Source organism: Struthio camelus, chromosome 9 (assembly GCF_040807025.1).
Source record: "Struthio camelus isolate bStrCam1 chromosome 9, bStrCam1.hap1, whole genome shotgun sequence".
Lineage (NCBI taxonomy): Eukaryota > Metazoa > Chordata > Aves > Struthioniformes > Struthionidae > Struthio > Struthio camelus.
The window spans coordinates 6,773,844-6,797,584 of record NC_090950.1 but is presented as its reverse complement, the minus strand read 5'-3'; the positions used below and the strand labels follow the sequence as shown (position 1 = coordinate 6,797,584).

The window sequence follows — 23,741 nt, the reverse complement described above, 5'->3', positions numbered from 1 at the left end:
TAGTAAGCTGGTCTGTGGTCCTCCTTTCTTCCTTTCCTCCAGGAAGAGGGCCACTTCATGTCCTGCTTTGTGGGCAGCATCCGTACTATAGGTGCACAGCATACATAGAGTCCTCAGCAAAGATCAGCCTCCGATGTCATCTCATGAGCACCAGGTAAAATCCCCTATGGTGTTCAGGACAGTAGAATGCCCCCTTCCCGCCACATCCTCTGGCCTCCCAGAAGGCTCAACAAATTTGACATTCTCATCTAAGATGGGAACTCCAGCACTGGGAAGGATAGTTTTACTGCTACCTTTTTCTCAGTATCATAATACCTGTGTTTGGGTTTGGTTTCATTTTGCAAATAACTAGCAATGCATTTTATTTACAACAATACCATCCAAGCAGCACTGGTATATTGGTAACTGAAGAGCTGCTTCTCTCAAAAGCAGTTGAATGAGATATATTGCAGCAAGTCTGGGTGGACTGCAAACTATTCGACCTAGGTTCTGGGCCTGCTTGGATTTCATTGACATACTAGTTTTTACGGAGTGGGTCTGATTCAACTTCTCCTTAACTAGCCCAAACTGGGCATGATTTAGCTGAAGCCAGTGAAGTAACCTTGCTGCAAGTAAGGAAAGAATTGGAACTGACATAAAAGGAGTTAACCTAAGACACTTAATTGCACTAAATTTCACTTGTCCCTGTATAAATTTCATGGAATTCAATTCTGGATCCATCCTTTTCTGCTCATCTAGTTTAAGGGGCAATAAGGAACGTGAGTGGCCAGCACCATGGAGCTATATAACTGCCACCTGTTTAGTTATTGATTTTTGAAAGCTATGCCCAACAAAGTATTTTATGACATTCAGTGATCAGTGCAAGTACACAGTAGAAGTCCACTACATTTATTTTTATTTCTAAGTCATAAAACAAAAAATAGGTGCATTATATGCTCTGTATATATATAATATATATAAAATTCTGTTCAAATGGGAGACAGGAACAGCTTTCCTCAGCCTCCCTAGTATTTTATGGCTGTTCACTCTTCACTTGCAAAAGAACAATGGCCCTGAAACAACTGAGGAGGGGGTAGAAGGATAAACTTTCCTAAGAGAAACAGCTGCATTAGGTGCCTGCAGCCATGTCTTGTTTTAAATGTAATCTGTTCATTTGTTGTCAGTGGAACAAAATTATCACATCACCCTTGGCTAATGTTTCAATTTCCAAAATGAGCAAATACATGCAGACTATGAAATGAGCTAAAACATCTCAAAATTCCCTCCTGGAGAGAACAGAAATAAGAGGCCTCATTCAAATTTCATTCTGTAATTCCTACTTCGTTTGGAAACTCTTTGGGGCAAGAAGTATTGCTCTTAACGTACACTTAGACTGCATGCTGGGTCCCAGGCTGCAGCTCCGTGCTGCAGAGCGCCACTTGCCTGCTTTCAGAAATGACAAAGCAAGGCTACTGGAGGCTTGGGTATGCATTTGTGACAGCAAAAGTAATGGTATTTTGTTTCTGAAGATGAACAGAAACCATGCTGCATATCAGAAATGCAACTGATGTCTCAGAGTTTAGGACAATTTCTAGATGTTAAAATGAGGTCAAAACAATCATTCTGCTGTGTGATAAACAAATAGAGTATCACAGAGAACAGTAGTGACAGAGATTCAAACTGATCTTTAATCTTAAAAAGAGTAAATTTGGCTTATTTGACTTTTCTAAAGTTTGTATACGATAGTAAAAATGAATCTATTTCGTCTTGTTTTCTTAAAAATAAGTATAATGTAGAAAATAATAAGACTTTGGTAGAGCAACGAAATGTAATTTTCTAATGGCAATAAGATGACATGTCCTTGAAAAGAGCCATGATAAGAAGTATTGCTTAATGGACACTTTTTTCATGTTCATATTTGGGAGAAGTGAATTAAAATTCTCCTAACCCTCCCCAGCCTTACTTTTCTGTAGCTATCTAGGGTATCTGCAGTTTGGAAATAGATACATTAGTGAGTTGCAAGAATATTTTAATTTGTATCTTTTACTATATTTCCTTGCTATTCATAGGATATCACGCAGTTTAACTTGGTGCTGTTTTTAAGCAGAATTACTACTGAGAACAGGCCTGGACTTATGCACTGAAATCACAGTAAACTGATGTTTTTTCCTGCTGTGGAAGAGTGCTGAACATCTCATAAGGCCAAGCCCTTTTTTCTTCCTTTGCTTTAATTTCCATTTTGTTTTTGCAGTCTGAGGTCATTGCCACTTCTTATTGTCTGGTCTGTTTTTTGTGAATTAATTTTGCACATGAAAGTGTAAAATTCCTCTTGTTTATACATAGAATAGTCAGAAGGGCAGCAGGGCTACCTGACAAATATATTTCCTATTCCAAATAAAACCCTGTGATAAGCCATGAGATTTTTGTTGGCAGCCTTCTAAGTAGTGGGTGATGCTGATATGAAAGATTGGGAGCTCTCCTACCAAACTGCAGGGTAGATATACTCACAGCTGATTCTTATTTGCATGCTATACCTTCCTGTGGACCTCTGTTGTTAGACATTTGTTTTTCTACAGCTAAAAGATCAAGGAGAAAGGTATTTTCTAGCTTTTGTGTTTGAGTTTCCAGACTGCTGTGGAGAAGAAGGAGAGAAGAGGTAGGCGTTATTTCCTCTTTTTAATTAAGTCATTGATTTCACTGTCTTTGTATAAAATGTGTTTGAGCTGTAGCTGAGTCACTGGCAGACTTGGAAACGCAACTTGGTTTTGGTTTGCTTAAGATTATTGTCTTGACAGTTACATTAGCTGCTAGAAGAGAGGAAACTTAAAGCCCTTCTTTAAAATAAAACTTCCACTTGTGCAGAATTTAGTGGTCTTGGCCCATCCATGTCCTAGGAAAATCTTTTCCCTTGTTACTGTTGAATGGTGTTTTAAAGATCTGTATTGCAGATAGATACTTAACATTCAGCAATGACCTGTTGAGAATGTAAATTAATGAATGTGATCCTTTTCAAATAAGAAATGTTTCAAGAATTAAGTATGGAAAGTGGGTGTCTTATACCTCATAACCAAATGCTTGTGGATTTTCATCCCTCATGGCAGCTACTTCTGATTTTCCCCTCCTTACCAATGGTTAGTAGGGAACTCTACATACGCAAAAGAAGTGACCTAATAGCTCTAAAACACAGCATTTTAAAGTCATGGATAAAATCTATATAAATACAGTTAGAACAATTTTATCAGTAGTTATTTATAAGGGAGTTGAGGAGCAATAGAGAACGGGGGGGGGGGAAAGGAAGTATGTAAGGTAGGCACTCTTTATTCCCCACTGTTTCATTACCTAAGCAAACAGCAAAATGCTTGCAAGTATGCCCATACAGCTGCACTGAGAAGGAAAGCCTCAGTGATTGATCTTGTTTGTTCTAATTTAACAGTAATAGGGGAAACAACTTATTTTGTTAATAAGCTAATTCAAAGTTGTACAGTAAACCCATAACAATTACTGTCACGTTTCCTCACCCTAGACTTGCAAAAACTCATTTTTAAATCTGTGAAGCGTTTGCAGTCACTGTTTTGCAGGGAAGATTGTCAGATTCATACACGAAACATTGGAAGCATGTGACAATTCTTGCAACCATGCTTTTGATACTATGTTGAGAATGGCATGTCCGAAGTCTTTTTTTTGACTTCATCAGAAATTTTATGTCCAAGGGCCACATTCTCAGACATGACTGGTGTCACCTCGCAGATGTGCGGGTGTCATCTTCACTTTTTCTCGCCTTTCAGGACTTGGGGGCTGTGAGAGCTTCCTTTCAAAGCAGTTGTTGGCATGGATGCTGGGTATGATATAGTGGCCAGTGTTTAGGTATTTGTCTTAAAGGATTTCAAACATAGGTTATTGCTCCCCTTCTGTGTGTATAATATAATTTAAAATTTATATGAGAAAAAAATGACTTTTATTGCAATTGAAAATCATTGCAGTTAAGGTCAGTGGCATTATATGGATTTTAAGAGCAGTAGTAAGTGATTGTGATAGTAGATATTCAGGGTTAAAGCCAAGTTAGCAGTATTACCTTGTTTGCTCTGTGAAAGGTAAGGGTTCCTTAATGAAAGGAAGGTCTAAAATTAAACCACATAACAAAAATACATAGCTGAAATCATTTACTAGCTACTGAAAAAGACAACTTAATCTTTTCTTTCTGACAGTAAATGAAATGTAACTACATGTAACTAAATGAAAGGTAAGAGAGAGCATGATTTAGTGACAGTGAATATAGAAAATAGCTCATTTGTAGTTGTTATTGCAGCTGCCAGTACCTTCTAAAGGTGTAGGTGCTTGTCAAAAATCCTGCCCACAAAGGGTCAATTTTTGGCTGTGGTATTAGAAGGCTAGAAGATCTGTTACTACAGCACACCTAGCCTAACTTTCAGTAACAAATTTCCTATATGGGGGTTTCAAGTTAAAAGCAGTGGAAAAAATAGAAATACAGTTGCAGGAACATACTTTGCTCTTATTTCTACAGAAAAATAATTGTAATGGAGACTTAAAAATCGAGGGGAAAGGAGGCATGCGTTCTATGATTTAAGTCAGTTATGTGGCCTGAGCTTGGAAAAAAGATAAAGATTCCGTCATAAACGGAATGAAATTCCCATTGCTGCTGAAATGATCATATTTTACTTTGGAAAGGAACACTGAAGATTTCACAAGTTCATGAAATGCCATGAACTGTAAATACATGAGACTTCTGTGACTGCAAATAACTACTAGTGTGATACAAGCTACAGTTTATCAAATTGCTCTAATACAGGAGTAATAATGTCCGAGAACTTACCAGACTCTAAGTTTGGATGGGGTTTTCCTAACTTTTGATCTGCCACCCAATAATAAACCTGTTGTAGAGGGGCGAAAACAATGGTCACAGGAAGACATGTATCATTGTTCTGGCGTGTTGTGATGACAGCAAAGAATTATTGTTGATGGCGATTTTTGAGCAAAAAACATACAAAATAAATGGCAAAATCTTTATAGTGTTTTTATTTCCTTTTAAAAAAAATTGAAAGCAAAACTGTATGAGACGCATACATGTGTTTGATGAAGCACTGTAAAAATGACTGCAACTTCTTACAAAGAGAATACCTCTGTGGATCTTGTTTTTCTCCATGGAGTTTCAGCTTCAAAACACCCTGACCTGCTGTTTTCATAATTCAGCGTTAGCTATGTGGATGTGTCCCGCTATCAGTTCTTCAATAAACTTTTGAAAATGATAGAATTGAGTGCCACATATTGCAAGTCATAAGGACGCTACTGCAGGAAGTGCAGCCAGGCCTATCAATGCCTGTGTGTGAGCCAAATCTTCAGTCATATGGAAAGGGTTTTTTAGCTGCTCGGAAATACAGAATCAGTAACACCTATGATGTAGTGGGGATGGCGTTCTTTATGAAGTTATTAAAAAAGATAGCTGTTGTTCTAAAAAAAGGAAGGCTTCTGTGATTTCAGAGATTATGAAAGGGAAGATAACTTTGTTGTTTTAGCCAAATTTTAACAAAACCCCACCAATGTGTTGTTTTTCTTATTACCTTCAACAGATATTAAGCCAGTTTGCAGATGTGAGCTGGTGTACATGTCTGTACAGGGATGCGTGCATTTCTACTGTGGTATTCAATGTTATAAAAGTTTACCAAATTTCAGTCAGACTTATATTATTTTTTTTATCCACAGTAGTTTTTTTCTGACTATCCAAAGATGGGTGCATTTTGCATACAGGAGTGTCCTTCTGACCTGGAAAATATTTATACCAAATGTTGGCATTAAAAGTAGCTAATGTACTCATTCTGGACCCACAAGCTACCTGACTGGAGAATGCACTTTGCTTTGGGGGAATTTGCATCAGTTAGCTTCCTGCTGCCTGCTGGAAGCACTGGCACATTCCAAAGGTACAGCAACAGAGGTACACTCACTGAGCTGCAAAATAACCACCAGCCAGTAGCAAGTTTACCACGTTCTTTCAGCCTCCCAGGAAGTGTGGTTTATCTTCAGTAACCACGTAGCTGCAAAAGATTGAAAAAAGTAAACAAGAACCTAAACACCCATTTGGCTTAACATTTTCTGCACAGTAAGTATTTTCCTGAATGTAATGAAAACTTTGAACGGATTCTGAAGAAACTGCAATCTTCTGTATCCAAGCTGCTCTTCTGTTCTGTTCCCCGTCTTCCTTTCAGAGCAAACCAAAATGAGTCTTGGCTAAGTTTTGTTTTGCTTTGAAATGTTGCAGTGAAACTGAATATGATGTGCCTATTTTTATACCTCTTTTTAAACAACCAGTTTCATTAACAAAGTAATGTTTTATTTCACAGTTTCTGTGGCCAACAGAACAGCACAGTTTCTGTGCTTTGATTTTGAAGAGAGATTCAGCAGGTTTGCTGGTAAAAGCTTATAGAAAGTGCGTGCATACCTGTAAAGGCAAGAAGTCTCTTTTGAATTCAGTTCTTCAACTGCTGTGAACTAGAATAGCTTTAACCTGCTCCAGTGGGTGTTTCTTTACTCATTTATCAGCGTTGGAAGTGGGTGAGAGACGACAAGGATCTTTAGTCACAGATTTGCCCAGTGTAATGTGAACCATTTGCAAAACTGTGCATTGAACACCAGGCTAGAGTGTGTTACATGTTTGAGCTGAGACTTTGTTTACAGAGAGTTAAAAGTTGCAAGCTCTGCAACTGAAGTGTCCCAACCAAAAATCTCTGCAGCTTTGCTGGACTCTGCTAGCCCCAGGAGGGAGCAGTTGCTGACTGAGCAGTGGGTTCATTTTTCCAGAGGAAAAGTCAGGCTGCTGCCTAAGTGAAAAAAGAAGTGAAGGGAGAAATCCAGGCAATAGTGAACTGAGGTGCTGAGCTTGGTCACAAAATCCAACTCCCAGGTCCTTTTGTATTTTCATAGCAGTAACTTCACTGTGTTGCTCACTTGCTGGGATGCACGTGAATTTCATAGTTAGCTGTCTTTTGTATAATATTCATATTATACTTCACTCTAAACCTACGTATTGTTATTATGGGACCCTGTTCCTATTAAATTTCCAATTTCTCCCGGCACTGTGATGGTTCTTCCAGTGCTGTGATGGGAAGTGTCTGACCACTGTGCTACTTTTCTGGCCCAAATTAATCACCAGCGTGACTGGGAGACAGCCTTTTCATAAGTAGCTAGTAGCTTGTCAGTCAGGCAAAACGCACTTCTATTTTTCTGGTTAGGGGGATATAGGGACCTGAATCTAAGAATGTTTTCTGATTTTAATTAACTGTTATTTCTGAAGATTTTTTTTTTACTTCTTTTTTTTTGGAGAGTATATAGAGAAAAAGGCTGAAGTTGGAGGAGGGGCAGAAAATAATCAGACTAAGTAGAAATGAAAACAAACCATTATGCTTTTAATCAAAGTGGCAGTGTGGGAATCATAAATCAGGAAGACGGGTAACAGAGTGGTCACAGGAAGCACAGATGAGTTAGAGAAGGTTAGACTTTTCTTTAAAAATACTTTAGCTGCTCGTTGACCCGGCACGTACTGCATTTTTGCATAGTGAGTATGACAAATAGAAACCAAGATTATACAGAAAGAAATCATTGTGCAAAATCTTTCTCACATCCTCTTCTAACTGCATTTTGTACACTCTGAAACATGTACACGTCTTCTAACCCGATATAGTAATCCTTTACTTGCACTCCTACACAAAGCTGATTGTGTGTACAGTATATATGCATACATACCTACATATAGGGTACTCTGACTGTTGATCTTGTTTCTTTCTTCATGTGTGTCTTCTCCTTGCTGCCACTCAGGAATTTGAAAAGAAGGCTGAGGTGTTCTGTTCCCAGAAAAGAAGTCAATGAAGTTGAAGGGACAGAAAAAGGGAGTAAAGTAGCCTTTTCTGTTCATGTAGATACAGTTGAGATACCTCTTCATTTCTTACTTGAGCAAGCAAGGAAAAAAACAAGCTCATTGTTGTATTTCTAGATGTATTGCCTTAGGCACAGCTTTGACCCTGGAACCACAGCCATGAGAATTCAGTAATCAAAAAATGTTTATATTAGCAAAAAAAAAAAAAAACCTGTGTGCTCACAAATTTCTGTTTTTCCTAACTTTATCAGTTATTTTAATCATGGATATTACATCTCCTTATAAATCTTTCTTCCATTTTACTTTAGTGACACCTTCTTGAGTATTACAATGAACTTTACCTCTCCATCTCAATCCAGAAGTGACCTACTACTATAGTAGCAACTGGGGACTGAAGATTTCTAGGATGTATTTTCTGTTCTATTTTATGTTTGTGAAGCCCTAGGCTTCTGACGCAAGCCTTATGTTTTCAAAAATTTCCTTATTTTTGATATATCTGTAGTCCAGTGCCCAACTTGAGACGCTTTTGGCCTGGTTTTGAGAAGTGCTTAAGCCTCCTCTGGATTCATTACAAGCAATGTACTTCCAAAGATTTCTGTTTTTTCAGTTTGATTATATAGAAATAGAAGCTTCCTGAATATTTTTCTTAAACTTTCTCTATCTCACTTCCTAGTTTTGCAAAAGACAGACAATAATACCGCTGCTGTCCTACACATCAAAGTTCTTGGGATAAGGTTTGTGACCTTTTTTTTCTTTTCTTTTTTTTTTTTTTTAACTCTACACGTTGATGCTTTTAACGTGTGAAAATGTTGTTGTAAACAGGTTCATTTTTTGCAGGTAGTGGATTTTGTTATGCCACTTATAAAACGGAGCTAGATGTCAGTGCAAGACTCTGTCCCTCCAGTTTACATCTCTCAGTTTAGGAACTAGTTAGAAATGGTGCCACCCAAGTCTTACTCGTTAAGAGTCTCCTCTTTCAAGAAAGACGAGTCCTCTCTACTGTTTCTCATCCCACAGTGCTTTCTACAAATTTTCCTTTTGAATTTCTGCACATCTGGCAATCTCTTTTGTCTAGTTCTAGTCTTTGATGCCCCTGAGATCAAGGGGTTTTCCGGAGTAAGAGAGGGAGAGATGCACTGCAAAACTCCCTCCGCTCTGTGTAATATGCCTTGAGCAACAAGAGATACTGGAGAGCGTAAGCTGCAGGCCAGCCCTGTGTGCCAAATGTGTACATCTCCTCCTTGGTCCAGCACACTGAAAAGCTGAGGGAAGAGGAGAGAGATCAAGAGAAATCTGTGTTGCTCAGATATGTGGAGCCAGTGTAGGAGAGGCCTTTGATAGGTTTAAATAAGCATTATGGATCCGAAACAGCCTTGCAGGATGGGAGTGAGGAACAGGGTCTGTGCGAGTCCACTGAGATCTAAAGAGTAATTCGCACCAGGTAATGACACTTTAGCAGAATGGGAGAATGAGACTTTAGCCCTTCAAACCTTAATGCACCTCCTTTGTTATAACCACGTGACTTGTCCCATGATGCAGTCAGTTGTCTGTAGACTTGGGACATAACTTTTGGGGGGTGAACTAAGCTGTAGAAGTTTGTCCATTAGCAAGTAAAACAGAAGGATTGCACTCGGAGAACAAAATTGCTGTTGCAAACTTCCTTCAGTCTCTTCTCAGTACATTTGCTCTGTAAACAGTCTGTAAGTGATTCCTGAGTGAAGGGCTGTGTGTGTGTGTGTTCGTTTGTTTTCTTTAAAGCTCTTTGATTTGCCATCTTTCTAGTTCGAGGACTCTGCCTTAGTACTGGTTGGTGACTTGTTAATATTCTGGAAACTGGAGTTTTAAAAAAGGATTGATGCCTTCAACATTAAAAAAAATTCCTTTGCATTAGTCCATTTTAACAGCCAAGGCAATTTTCCACATGGTGGCTTTATGGAAATGGGCTGCAGCTCCTGCCGACCATGACCAGAACATTACAGGAAATGTATTTTCATGGAAGATTTGCTGCAATTGCAAACCAGAGAAGGGAGGGGGACAGGGGTTTGTTCTGTTAATGGACAACTGCGTGCCATGATGTGAATCCCTTCTGTTAAATTAAATTGGTTTGCGCTCCCACCATTGCTTGTTCCGTGCTGAAAGAAATAGTCACTGATACACCATTTCCCTCTGTTAGGACCCAAGTATGCTGGCATAGCATGACACCTTTTGCTGAAATGGGGTGAACAACAAACACATTTAGATATCTGACTGAGATAATTTAAGCGTTACAAACGACTGGCATATTTCCGTGGAGTGCCTTGATCAGAACTGGAACTAATAGAAATTGGCTTTGCAGCTTCAGTGCTTATAGGTGGTAGTATTTTACATGATTTGCAGTAGTACAAAATAAGTTTTTTAAATCTGCTGATGATATTGCACATATATGACTTTAAACATGTGAATAGTCTCTTTAAGTTAAAGCTTAAGTGTGAAAGTCTGACGGTTTGAGTAATTTTGATGTGTTCTCCGTATGTTTTTGCATGGTTTACTGCTGTGTTGCCACAGCTAAAGGTTTGATACTTTCCAGCTAGAAGCAGCAAGGATTTGTTGCTTTACTCATATGTGAAAATAGTGTCTATCCTGGGAATATTTGATCACTTGCAGGAAAAAGCACTCCGTAACTGATTCCCCAGTGGTAAATATCTGAATTCCAGTAGGTCCATTATCAATTCCATATGCGATATGCGCTGTTTTTTACTGCGTATATAGGAGATGAGAACAAAAGAGAAACAGAAAAGAGTGGAGAATGAGCAGAGAACGTAGACACTGTCCCCTAGGCTGACCTCCTTGTTCCTGTGAAAGTGAATAGGGGATGAGGGTGTTGTGTGCCTTTTAAATACTCATGTGAAGTCTTACTCGCTTATGTTTTCATTTAATTTTTCTACAACTTGATTTCAGTCTTCTGTTGTAAGGAATTTAAAGCTGAGCTCTACAAGTTTGTACTGACCCTGGCGTTGGATAGACAACTCCTCCTGAGACAAAGATTTTACTTTAAGTTGGCAAATATAATTCTAAAAAAGTGTATGAGGTAGGATTTGCTCTAAAGATTTCAATTAGAGTAGAATTATGCCAAACTGTGTGTATGGGTAAACCCATCCAGATGGTAAAAATAGTGTTTGTAAAAATATTTTTGGAGGGGTTGAGGTTTTTATAGTGATGTATGGAATTTTCAGTGGCTGCATTGGTTTCGCTTTGAATTTACTTTAAAGAAACCATTTTAATATCTATTGTGTGATGTTGATAATTACATGAGTAGGAAAAGAGGAAATGGTGTTAAGAATAATTTGATAAAATTACCCTAAACATTCAACAGATGTATTTCTTGATAGGTTGCCAAACTATCTGTTAGAAAACGTTTTCATTATTAGCCCCTTAATTTCTCATTCCTAACAAGGTAGAATTGCTTTAGCTGCATTTGCCTGCTGAGCAGAAAAACTGAAATGATCAGTTGAAGTGCACTCTTTGAGCAGGTATTGCAGCATGTGTTGGACAAGTATGGTTGATACACTTCATGTGGCATGTGATATACTTAAAGTCTGTCTGTTTTCTATTCTGATCTTGTTAGCAGTATTGTACTGTTGTTACACAGCACACCTTATTCTCCTGTACCTGTCATTTTTTAATGCTAAATCTTGTTATGCAGAGTGAAATACTACAATAAATTGGAAGATACCAGGTAGAAGAACTATGGTAGAGAGGAAAGGGAACTTAAAGGAGATAAGTCTGTCTTGCTTCCTGTTTGTGACTAACCTTATAAAGTGCAGGGTAGGGTACTTATTTCTTTGTAAAGCTGTTGGTGACTTTAGCTTGAGAATGCTAAGGATGGTCTCAAAGCATTTCGGTAGTATCTTCAACATGGGATTCTGAAAAATTTTCATAAAACTCTGATGCTGCAAAAATAATTTAATTCAGAGCTTGGATTTGGAGTTTGAACCTCAGCTTGGGGAATCAGTCATGCGGGGGTTTATCCTCCAAGGGAATGAATTCCCAGCACAGATAACGTTTTCACAGATGAGAAAGGCAGTCTTTCTGTACTAGCCATTATTAAGGCTTATCTTCTGCACAAATGTGCGTGCAATAAACAACCTCCACCAAATGTGGCCCCTCGAAACAGTGGGGGAGACAAAGGAAAAATAAAACACCACTAAACCCCAAAGTCCTGTCTCTACAGTAGGTACAAACAGAGAATGAAGCCTTCACATACACTGTATGATTCCTGCTCTTTCTTTGGCCTTTTTGTTATTGATCAGTAGCCGTTCTTCTCTGTAGAGGTAATTGAAGTCCAGGCTCCTTGGTTGAAAACCTGGAGTTCGATAAAGCAGTCAAAAGAGACACAGTGAAGTAATGCAATCATTTTACAAATCAACATTCCCATCAATGACTGTTTCCACCTGACTGGAGAGGCCTCTGTGGTAGACTGAATATGACATGCCATCTTGTACCCCAAAGACAGAGTTGTTAAACTAACATACCATGCATGAGTTCTTAGCACAATATCGCCAGAGGGTTGTTAAATATTCACGAGGACAGGAAGAAATGCAGGTGTTATGAAGAAAATGAAGCTCTCCTGTGCCAACTGACTATTAAAAACTTGTTGATAAAAAAATTACAGTTCAGCACAATTGCACTACACTGTGCACTACTGGAGAGCTATATATAACTTGTTTGCTTTCTGAGTCCTGGTAATCTGGAGAGCAAGGCTGCCTGTGAAAGAGAAAGGGACTATTCTGTGTAACTGGATGAAAAAAAAAGGATTCTTTTTGGCTGTTGGTAGATGGATACGGTGCTTAGGAAAAAGTGGCTTTAATCATGTGGTCAGGGCCCAGCCTTGAATAACTCTCAGAGCTCAATGAGCAACATGCACCTGGTGGTTGATGCAGAGTGGTAGAAACAACATGTTCTTATTCAGTCAGCAGATTATTTAGTTGATGGATGAGTGTTAGTAGATACATGTCCACATAGATGAATGTAGTAATGTGTTTTGGGAAAAATACAATGCTTTTATGCGGCCTGTTCTGCGAATAAACGTTACATGCACCCACTGGAAATGACAGTAAAGGCTTGATGTCTACCCAGAAAACTTGAGAAATGGAGAGTTAAAACTAAGAGTCCTTAAGGTTTTTCTTTGCCTTGGACATTAGTGTCTAAAAATACAGTATTTTAACTTTGTATTTCTGTCTCTTATACATCTGTAATTCTGAATGCACATAACAAAAGCCATAAAAGTGGAAGCATACAATAGATGGAGCTCCATCCTTGACTTCTCTATTCATTGCAAGACTTCCAATGATGGGATGGTCTATGATTCTGCTTACGCAGAAATTTCTCTCTAGCATCTGATTATTGCACTAACCTTTTGGTTTGGAATATCTTCTTTTTCTTCATGATAAAGAATGGTAACTGACTCTGTGTCTTGCAATTTTCTGTGTTTTGTTGTTGTGACTGGGATTCTTGTTACCAGTTTTTCCCATTGGTTGAGCATCTAGCTGTGAACATTGAATTAACACGTTTTGATAGTTCACTTGCTGCTGCAGTTTTGCAGTGAGTCTTTGTCACTGGACTGGGGAGGACTTCCTCTTAGAAGTGGAAAAAATAATAAGCTGAAAAGGCAAAGTTTTGGAAGCGTCTTCCTGTTTTTTATCAATGCATTGCAAAGAGGATTTGAATTTATGAGAGACCTGCACTGTTTCAAGAAAAATCCCGGCTTGCTCCTTGCCACTTAAATTATAAGAAATAATTCAACAAGTGGATGTTTTAGTTATGAAACAGCCAGCCCTTCTGATCAGTAACTATCTGTTGTGGAAAGAATTGTGACCTCAAACACGCTTAAAAGTGGCTGCAATCAATAATACTTCTGACTTGAACACAGAGTCTGCATGGAGTTGTTAGCAGATGTGCCTGTATTTTATTTTGAGCATATTGGTCTTGTTATGTGCTTGAATTTGTTGATAAGGTATCTCGCTAAGGACCCTAAGAAGAGTCTCTCAAGTTGAGAAAATCTGTGATGGTGATCTTTGAAATCATGTTCCATAAAAGTCTGTTGTTTTGTATGACTGCTGTTTGTTCTTTTTACAGTTTATAGAATAATCTGAAAAAAGCAAAGTGTATATCTTCTTGCAGTCTAAAGCAAGCCCCTTCCCTATCTCGGATATAGAGAAAGGCCCTGTGTTGCCGGGGTGGCACTGGGGAAATGCATCACCAAGCTCATCAGATACTAGATTGAAGGCACAGAAGCATTTATACCCTATTTTTCGCTCCGATTCACTGCTTGAGCACAGATTGTCCTCATTCTGCTGTTGCGTGTAAAGAGGGAAGTTTGCTCTTCTGAAACAGCTGAGTGTCTTTGGAAGTTGGGTTTAAGCAGGGGCTGTTTTACAGGTGTATTGGTTTTCTGCTTTCTGTTAGACACTGCTTACTGAGCATTTTTATTCGCAGCTGAGCAGCTGAGGCTTCAACAGAGAAAAGGGATAGGAGTGAAAAGAGAAAAATGGCTGTTTTCTTGGTTATTATAAATTGACGTAGGTTTCCCATCATTAACCAAAATTACTCTGTCTTCCTGCTGAGCTGAGAACATAGAGCTGAAGACTAACTGAGCCAGTGAGCTTCCAAAGCTGCTGGGATAAAGGTCGAGCGCTCCTCTGCCACGTGTCCAGGGCCTGTAGGGTGTCATGTTGCATGAAGGCAGATTTGGCATAGTTTAGCCAGCAGTAGTGATAATTTGTTTGCATAGTGTTGTTAGTGGGAAAGCAGGCAGTAAAGCTGACCGAGTCTTGCATTCTGCAGGTTAGCAGGAAGTAACACTGCAGTACGTGGGATTCTAGGCTGTCTCCTGTTTAAAAAGAAAAAATAAATGTTTTTATTGTTACCTAACAAAGTGTTGTGTAGCCTTGAGTGCTTTTGACTGTTTTATGCTACTGGAATAAAATAGTGAGAAATGATGCTTATTTACTTCTTGCAGCTTCATTTCCTGTTTGAATCAAGCACACATTACAAGTGTGTGTTGGTACTTGGTCGCAATATCCTGGAGCCAGGGTCTGTCTTGGGTAAACAAAATCCCCACTTCTATTTTGGTACATTGTTAATGCATTTAGCCTTGAGCAACTGGAAAAACAGAGATCTGGTGCAAAGAAGAGCTACAATGGTACTGATGAAGGGAAGGACAAATTTAGCATATTAAGCCATTTTCTTTGCCCTTAAAACCAGCGTTTTGCTCTGGATTTCTGACCAAAGATGCCTCTTCTAACCAGGCCACTGCTGAGACCATTAAAATGAAAAGCTTGACGGTGAGTTATGGTATTCAGGGTTATAAACTAACTCCACTGAAAAATACTTTCAGTGCTATAGAACAAGGCAGTGTATAGCCTGGGAAGTGTGGAGATTTTGGGGTTGCATGGTTAAGATCTATGGCAACAGTGTTCATAATAAGTAGAGGAATTTCATGGATCCTCCACCAGAATTGGATATTTTTCTAAATGGAGTAGGAAGACACAGATGGATTATTCATCCTTTCTGCAAACGGAAAATGAAATAAAAAGCTTCAGTGGATTTTGTTTTACTTCCTTCAGGCAGCAGCTGAATGGCAATTACACTCCAATTTTTTTCATACTGTTAGAAGGAGAAAAAAGCTGTCTCTTCTTATTCTAGCATTACTGATTCAGACAAGAAAATAAAAATGTTTGTTTATTTTTGTTACAGAGGGTGAATGCTTGATCCCACTTCCATTGCCATCAGTGGCAAACCTCCTATTGACTTCAACGAGAATAGAGTTGTCCTCTTGCTGGGAACAGGAGATGCTGTAATCAGATTGGTTTGTGACAGTGAAAAGAATGTTTAGAGCCAAGGGAGTGAAAAACAACCCACAAAAATGTGGGAAAACATATTACACAAACATCCAGCTATCGTATCTGGGGGTCTGGTAATAATTTTAGGGGAATTAAACAATGCCAGTGGACTTTGAAAACATGCAGTGATCAGTAAAAAATACCAGATTGTTGGAAAATCCTTCCCTGAGGGAAGAACAGTCTCTCTTTTAAAAATAATTATTTCAAAACAAATTTGACAAACATCCTAAAAATTTTTCCAAAGCGTAACATGATAGAGGTGTGCAGCCTTGGTATGGAATAGTTTTAATTTGTTTGCAGATAAGCTTTGTGGGTGTCCCAGTTTGGCAAAACTAATTATCTGTACATTTTCCCAGGCTTGCAATAAGGTCTGGGAAGAAGGATGTTAGCACAGTTCTGTCCAGATGTGGAGGCAGCCCATGTACTGGCACCCTGATCTAACAAACATATATGTGCTTCTTTGTGCTCAAAGCTCACTGATGTTAAATGAAATTAATCATATGAAGGCTTGCCTGCACAGAGTAGGAAATTGCCAGTAACTCATGCGTTATAAACTTGGGCTCACCTGCTTATGCTGGCAGGTCCTAAGTAGAGCTAATTCTGTTCAAGTTTTACAGTATTTGAGCCAAAGCTTATGTAGTCCATGCCTCTTCTGTTTGGTAAGTAATCAGTAGTCTGTAATCAGTCTTTCTTTGTCTTTTCTCATTAAAAATTAAAAAAAAAAAACATTGTGAGCAACCTTGAAATAGAACACACATGAGAATACAGGTTTAGAAAGGAATACAAATGACCTTTAAAAATGTTAATGGCTTGCTGTAGGTAGTAAGCTTTTAAATGTACACAGAAGTTTTAAAGTGATGGAAAAATAGCTTAATGTGTCTTTCACTCCAAAGCTTTTGCTTTCTCTTGAGAATAAACTGAGAAGAGTAGTGATAATGCTCCAATGGAGGTAATTCATTTCATATCTGGAGTTCATATTTACAAAGCCAAACCTTCAGCGCTTAGTCAAGATTGGGTTAGTGCCGCTCTGTTTTCATGTTATCACTGCATGAGCACACTGAAGGAGGGAATGGTTTCTCCCTAGGCTTTGAACAGGTAACTTTCTTGACAGAGCAAGTTGCAAGGGTTGTTTGGAGAGCTCAGTGCTCCCAGGAAGGAAAAGCTTAGCAGTCCCACACAGGCTGATCTCTGCTCTAGTGGACTGGAGCTGCCCCAGAGATGGTTCTTGCCTCAGATCTAAAAACTTTCTACTCTTATATCAGAAGAATAGAGCAAAGGAAACAACTCTGTTAGCCAAGGATACTGGGCTGTGAAATAGCAATTGGTGGTTCTTGGAGAGCTGAGAGGAAACTAATTGACTTGAGTCACAGCTCCACACCCTTGTTTTACCGCAAGAGTCAGTATCCCCTGGCTTCAGTGGCTGCTCTTCCCTTTTCCTTGGGTGCGGCCAGGATTCTTATTGCTCATTATTCTAAGCAGCTTACTACGTGCTATTTCAGTCTGTGTTCTCCATGCTTATCCTATCTAGATGGAAATGCAGTAGTTCCCTGACTGTTGCGTGTTTGGAGGAGGTGGAAAAGGGTGTGAAGTAAACTCCCTATGAACCAGATTCTGAGGATGTTGTTTTTTTGTTGGACTCTTTAGATGGCAACCAGGGGCTGAAGAGTTGGTTTGGGTTTTGTTTCTTAACACATAGGAGCCTGTGTTCTGTGTGCGTATTCTGAAGAAATAGCATTTCATAAAGGAGAAATAGTATTAGTGCTGATTTTGGAGTAGCTTATTTGGTGGCTACCCAAATGGCAGAGCTCTATCTTTTTAAAAAAAAAAAAAAAAAAAAAAAAAGCTCATTATTCAGCTAAGTTAAGCACCATATAATTTAGACTGTGGGGTCTATACATTTTCTGTATATGGAATATTGTCTTCAGTTGCTGGAGGAGTCCTAGCACTGCAATTTCAGATTCTTCTTCAGCAACTCATTCTTGGAATAGTAAATGGATTGGTACAGATACTGACAACCTACTGGACCGTGGTGTTCAGCTCCTCAACGCAACAATCTGCTTCCTATACTATGTTTCCTAAGGATATTTTCAAACAAGTTCTTGAACTTCTGGTGACAGAACTTCTCTTTCATCAGGGTGATCCCAGGCTCAAGAGTTTTTTTCCCTATATTTTACATAGATTTCTTTTTAGTTAGTTTTGGTTATAGCCCAGTCCATCTCACTGTGAAGCGTTTCTGTCTGCAAGTTTTGGTTCTTTCCACATGACCATTTTTCCTCTGTACTGAGAAAGCTGTGCCTGAAAGACAGGAATCTGTATCATCCTGTGTTACCTCTGTCTCAATTAAGAGTGGTGCCAGAAGATAAGGCAATGAAATTCTGCCCAGTCAAATGACTTTGCACGGACTTTGCATTTCTTTTAAGCATAATCATGTCCTTTCCCAACCCCTGGTTATATTTCTGCAGGCATTTCCCAAGGCAAGGGTTGACTATGACTACATAGTGTACAGAGGTCTCTGACTGGTGAGTAAGTACCTTTCAGGATAAAACATACCAGTTGGAGTTAACAACCTTCTCTTATTGTTACTCGTTCCACTTAGAGTATCATGGTAAGCCGTGCCAGACGTGGGCTGTTTTTTCGGTCTGTAAACTTGTGGCCTGATTCTGTAAGTGTGTTCCTGTTCTGATCTGAAGAAAATCTGATTTGAGGAATTTGGAAGCAAAGCATATTTGGCAGGGGGGTTCTTGAGGAAGGCTTTTGTCTTGCAGCCTTTTGTTTCTCACTGATGGAAAGTTGGGAGAGGAGAGGAAGCTCTGCAGTCTTTATCTTCAGCTTGGAAGACAAATGCTTGCATTACTTTAATTTGCTTTTCACAGGATTTTTCTGTGAAAACAGAGCTTTACAGATCTCTTTAGTGTTTCTATGACATCAGAAAAAATCATTCAGGCTTGACATCTTTAATGGAGTTTACGAAGTTAAGATTTCAGGCAGCATGCCCCCTATTTAATACTGTTGTAATTTTAAAAAATCTGCATTGCCCAGTTTAATCCACTGCATATATGGCACTACTATAATCAATGTTGCATTCTTTCTTTTTCTAATTCACCTTTTTTTTTTTAAATCTAATTATGTATTTTCACATTGCTTTCAGTTAGGCTGAGTTAATATCAGGGTGCGTTAGTCTTTAGCATGCCAATGATGAGCAATTTTCATTGTATAGAAGCTGAGAGAGTAAAAGCTAGGCAATACGCACGTTTTGTACTCCCATTCACTGTTTCGTATCCTTTTATGTACGTTTTTCATCTGCAGTTCTCCAAGTAAGTGGGTGAGGTGAAATGCTGTGGGCAAAGACATGGGCTGAGGGTACGTCTGCATTGCAGCCTCTGTGATCACAGCTTCTGTATCTAAAGCTGAGCTGCCTTTGTGTAGTACCTTGTTTTGGGGTTGGTACTCGAGCATCTGTGGTATGATGGAGCTTGGTGCAAAGTAACTGTGCTTTACCTAGTAGCATAATGAGGTTTTACAGCTCATGCTGAGGTCTCTGCAGTCAGAGCTGTGCTGTTACCAATATCTATCACGGCTCTCTAGTTTGCAGTTGGATTAACTGCAGATCAAGCTATACAACATGTATACTCTTCAGCTGGCTTAAGTAATTTCTTCTTGTAGTTTGTTCTTATCCCATGCCATTATTCACCAATATCTTGATTGTACTCTAGCAAGTCTTTGGGGGCCGGCTTGTCAAACAAGATTGCTGTAAGAAGCCAGGTTAAAGAGAACTTTCTGATAAATAAACATATATATTGTTTCAATCCTCTAACCCAAATCAATTTAGTTTTTACAGCAAGATCCCACAAGTGTTTGACAACACAGCTGAGAGAAAGACTGAAGCGTGATGGTGTAGCATGGAAGAAGCAGCCTTAACTGATTTTGTCAACCAGAAAAAATGCATTGTATACCTACACCAAATATTTTTAGCTGCTGTGTCCCAAGACCTGTGTCTTAGCATAGCTGTTAAGAATGGTATAATACAAGTCAGTACTAGGCAGCAGAAATATTTGGTTCTACATGGGCAGAGAGTGCCACAGTGCACAGAAGCCAAACACCAACTGTGCACCTCCCTGGATGTGTTCTTTGCTACTGTTATCAATCTTGACAGAAAATCGGTGTTATTTAAAGCTAGCCTTGCCTGTTTTGCCCACACACAATCCCTTCCCATAGCAAAACTGAACCTCTGAGCCCAGTGATGTCTGCAAGGCCCTCTGCAATTTTTGTTACCTTTCCAGCCTCTGTTTAATCTACCTTTATGATAGCAGGCAGCGCTCTGATAAATGGCTGTCATTCCTGGACGTGGTGCTCCTTTTTGCCTTATTCATTTCCCCGTGCAATTTAAAATGTGTACACCCTCTGGCCGCTCTGTTGTTCACCTCATCTGCAATGTATCCAGCAGCTCCCAAGCTAGGCCTGCCACTGCCTATAATATTATCATTAGCACAGCAGGTAAAACTGAAGGGTTATTGGTAGCAGTGTGTTAATATAAAGGAGCTGATGAACATCACCCCAAACCTGCAATGTACCTTAAGGAATTCTGACCTTCAGAACTGTGTTGAAGGATGCTTGTTCAAAATGTAGGCAATGTTTTTGTCTACAGCTCTAATTTCTGGTCTAAACACGTTCCTTACAGTTTCATTAGAACTATTTCTTTTCAAGCAGTCATACTTGTTGAATTCATACTTCACTGTGCATGCAGGTTCTTTTGCCTGTTTTTATTTTATGTATGGAGCACTGAAATAATAACGATCATTGTATTCCAGGGCTGATATTCAGTAAATTTAAGATGATAAAAAATTGCCTAAAAACTTGTTTGAAATAAGGCATTTTCTCCTACCGACTCTATAAACTCTTTTTGATCTTCTTCAGAGATTCTGTGGCATTCGAGTGCCACTTCCCTGTAGTTCAGTATTTTAAATTCTGTGCATTCTGGCATGTAGAATTGTTTTAGGTGCTTTTAACTTTTTTTCCAGCTCTAGTTCATGTCCTCCTCTTCCTCCAGATTATCCTTGCTAATGTAAATATAAAAAGCCTATTCCTTTGTTAAAGGACAGCTGGAAGGATCAATGATGCTGAAAAAGAATAATTAGTCATTTCTTCCCTGTTACCCTAAATTGAATTTTCATTTCATGTAGTATTGACTTTTAACAGTTTATGGAAAGTGAGATTTGAGAAAGTCTGACTCTCACCCGACAGGCTAATCAGTCAATTGCTAATAGACCTGTGATGCTCCACAGGCACTAGCTAATAGGTTTTCTATTGTTGTTCCATCCTTGTTGATCAGATAATCTCTTTTGGTAGTTGAGCTAAGGCATGCACAAATGGCAGTTCTCAGAGCGCCAAGACCCTAATGTTTCCTTATACAAAGTTTCCATTCGTTCCTGTGTTGTGAGCGGCCTGCTGCTATCTGATCCTCTCCCCTTCCTCTCCCAAGTCTCCTTAAGAATGGTGCTCAGTGAGTGCAGAGACCCTGAATGGTGCTGGGCTCACAGTTCTGCTGCCTCAGTTCTCTTTAATATCAATGCGACGGACAGCATGTAGAAAACAGGAGCACGCTGGCTCTCCCTCGGCTTGAGGAGAGCAGTGTGGTGATGTGTGTCAGTGTGGCTGCCAGCTACCACCTTGCTGTGGCCGTGGCTGCAGTCGCAAGGCCTCTGTGGGTCACGGATGCCCCTTTCCAGCTGGGGCACGCAGATGGAAAACAAATTCACATAATGCAGCTTCACTTCTTTTCAGAGTGCAGGTGATGTCAGAGTATGGGTAAATCTTGTCTCTGTATAGAGGCTAAAGTTGAGAGAGTATCCTAAAACTGTAGTCTGTCATGAAATATATAAATATAAAAATGGGCCATCAAAGATGGGCATTATTAACAAATGAATTAATGCCAGTGGAGAATGAAAAGAAAGTGAAAATGTAGTGGATATTGCTTCTCTGTAAGAATTAGACTCAAAAAAAAAGTCTTTGATGACTTAATCTTCCATAGTGCTGCATACTGTGGAGCCATCCAGGAAACCATGCCTCCTTGCCTCTGCTAAGACTACTCTTGAGATTAAATCAAGGCTGTTATGGGATAGGCCGGACTGGTTCTAAAATCAGGATGAAAGATATGGCCAAAATATTACGTGAAAAAAGAAGTCTGAATGTAAGAAGTGTATCTGAGGTTTGTAGATCTAATCTGAGCCACTGAAGGAATTTGGAGTTCTCTGCAGTAACCCTGCCGAGATTAGCATCCAGCTTGTAGTTTCTTTCCACCCAAAATTGTAGTGCAGTTCTGTTTTAAACCAAGATCAGAAGTCGCTAGCTTTCCTCCTCCTCCTGTTTTAAATATAAGCTTTATAGGGCAATAGATAGAACTATTTACTAAGGGTGAAAAAGAAAGAAGCGTTTTTTCAAAACATTCGGAAATGGTAGCATCAGAAATCTGAGTTTTAAAAACTCATTAGAGACTCTAAGTGTAGTTTCATGTTGTTGCTGTGTTGATATAACTGTTTGAGCCCTGCAAGTCAGGTCTTGTTATACCTCTTAGATTTTGGATCCAGCTTTGCAATTTTTTCTGTGTAGCCTTCACTGCAGTAGCAATAACTTTTTCCCAATTTTTTTTTGCCTTTGCCGTTGGTTTGAGTGGTGATGTGGAGTTTTTAAAATGGAGAGGAAAGAAAAATTGTGCTAACTCTATTTCTGTTTAACGTCCAACATATTGAGTGCAATGGCTCATTTGCACTTCACAGTTACTGGTGTGGTTATTTTTGCTGTCTAGTATAGATAGGCAAGTTCACTTCCAGCTTAGTTTCTCCGAAATAAAAACATCTCAGAGACCAGTAGTCTTGTCAAATTCAGTGATCAGTGGCTTGAACCACGTGAGGCTGTCATGAGTGAGATAAGACCCACTCCGTAGCCATAGCCTGGAATCAAAAGGCAGAGAAAATAAACTGATCCCAGTAGGTTTGTCTGGGGAAAGATGATTGATAAATGGAAAATAAGAAGCAAAAGCTTATAGGGATTTTGGAAAAAAGGATTTTCTGGTTAAGATATATCTCAGATAAGCTTTCCCTTTCTTGAAGTTCTCTGTTTCTGCCTACATAGGCTCTAAGTGCATAATGAGACAAAGATCTTTAGCTGATAATGTTGTTCATCAGAATCTGTTTAGCAGCCAGCCACAGTATTTAACTTGTATTGAAAGATGAAAAACTGGACAACAAAAACCAGAAACTACCCTGAAGGAAGTGAACTTATTTTTCCGGTTCCTTTGTTTGTTTGTTGGTTTGTTTATTGTCCTTTTATAAAGTCACATTTTTCATGATCTGCACTTTTAGTTAAACTTTAACTCTTAGGCCCAAGCTCTTCTTGAATTTGGATTGTTATTTTGGTGCTTTACTGGGAAATAAACCTCCTTGAAAACCTGCCCAGATACACTCCATGGGTGTAAGATATGGTCTTGGACTTCTCTAGATGGCCCTGATTCCTGTGTAATGCTTAAAGCTATTGCAGACCTTTTCATTTGCCCAAACATTGTCATCATTCTTCTTAAGAATTGACATTATAAATCCTTTGCATAAATGGGGAAGTGATCTAATTTCACTCATGCAGCTATATTTTTACAGTTTAAACTACCAGATGCATTATCTCTGTGGCCTTTGCGATAAGCACGGGGGTGCCATGGCTGCCCTTGTAATCGCTGATAGTTAACTACTGTCCCATGAAGAGACTCCAAGGAACGCGCAGAATCCTTGATCTTTCCGGTCAGCGAGGCAGAGGATCTCGATGCTAACCCAGGCTGTGCTGTATAGTTTTGAGATCCTAGCCTCATGGACTCATTTGCCAGTTTAAAGCCGAAGTGATTCACAGACAGGAGCCTGAGAGTCTCTGATGTATTAGCTTGCCACATCTCCATTCTTTGCACATGCCAGTCAGCTTGTTCTACCCAGTATTTTAGTCCCTAACTTCACATTTTATTG

General features: G+C 39.2%; 1 protein-coding gene across 2 annotated transcripts in view; it reads left to right on the top strand.

The window, feature by feature from the left end:
* Positions 1–23,741, top strand: part of HS6ST1 (heparan sulfate 6-O-sulfotransferase 1) — a 204,900-nt gene that overhangs the window by 22,246 nt on the left and 158,913 nt on the right. The window lies entirely within an intron of this gene.